This window comes from Bison bison, unplaced genomic scaffold (assembly GCF_000754665.1).
Source record: "Bison bison bison isolate TAMUID 2011002044 unplaced genomic scaffold, Bison_UMD1.0 scf7180017854385, whole genome shotgun sequence".
Taxonomy (NCBI): domain Eukaryota; kingdom Metazoa; phylum Chordata; class Mammalia; order Artiodactyla; family Bovidae; genus Bison; species Bison bison.
In genome coordinates, this window is record NW_011484958.1 from 17,795 (window position 1) to 19,026 (window position 1,232).

A 1,232-nucleotide genomic window follows, 5' to 3' on the forward strand; every position below is an offset into this window, starting at 1 on the left:
AAGAATCCCATGGACAGAGGAGCCTGCAGGCTACAGTCCATGGAATTGCAAAGAGTCAGACATGACTGAGCACTAACACACACACACACACACACACACCTGTTCTGGACACAGCCTGGCCAAACTGAGTGTCCGTCGGGTCTTAAAGGGAAAGATTAGTCAGACCTTCTTTCTTCCTCATGTTGTAGGGGTGCTGACGCTCTGCTCCGCCCTCACACTAGAACCCCTCCTCCTTCCAGAGACTGGGGGGGAGTGGGCACAGACCCCAGGGCAGCCCTACAGAACCACAGAAGTCAGGATGGACTCAGTTCCCTAAGAAGCTGACCCCCTTTTCTTCCTCTGTTGCCTGTGAAGACTCCTCTGTAAAGAGGGCAGGCTTTTCACAATTTAGTTTCCTTTTCATACTGAGACAGGAGGTAGATGGACCCCATCAGGGTAAAGTGATTGGAGATACATTCCCTATGGACCAAAACGCCAAGACTAGAGTAGCAAGACTATTAAGGTAGGAGGCTGGGCCCTGCATATTTCTCATTCTCCAAGTCAGGAGATCTCCCTGACCACACATGAGCAGAAAAGCTCCTTGGAAGTCAAAAGGCAGTGATGCTAACCAATGCCAGGCTACCCATAGGCCTCTTCGGAAGAATCCAGCCTGTGTAAGAGATGCATGCACATATGGGAGGATCCGGAGATATATCAAACATGGACTCGGAACCAGGCAAACCAAAATGATTGGCCAAAGGAAATCCAGAAGAAATGTCCCATAAAAGTAATTAAAACTGCCATGAGGGTGTGACTCAGTGACTCTCCCTGACTTTGCCCGGGTTTCTATCCACACGTACTGTACTCTTTTTCCTCATAATAAATACTTGACCTGTTTCACATCTGTCTTTGTGGAAATTCTTTTCTGCAAAGCTGAAGGGCCAGGGCCCTGGTCACTGACCACTGGCCTACTGGCTAGGACCTGTGCTTTCACCACCGGGACCTGGCCTCAATCTCCGCCTGGGAACCCAACCACCGCTCTAAGCTGCTGCAGGCCAAGGCCACCCGAGATCAATACCATCAATGTAGTGCCTTTGTTGAAAGAATCTTTATTATAAAGTAACAGGAAAGCTACCTATGGCATTTCCTCCCACTTGCCAGATCTTTAACAAATCAGTTCGAACTGCAAAAGAGTGGAGGAATTTAGAGACCCATTCAGGGGGTACACTGTTCTTTAGACTAGAAAACATACA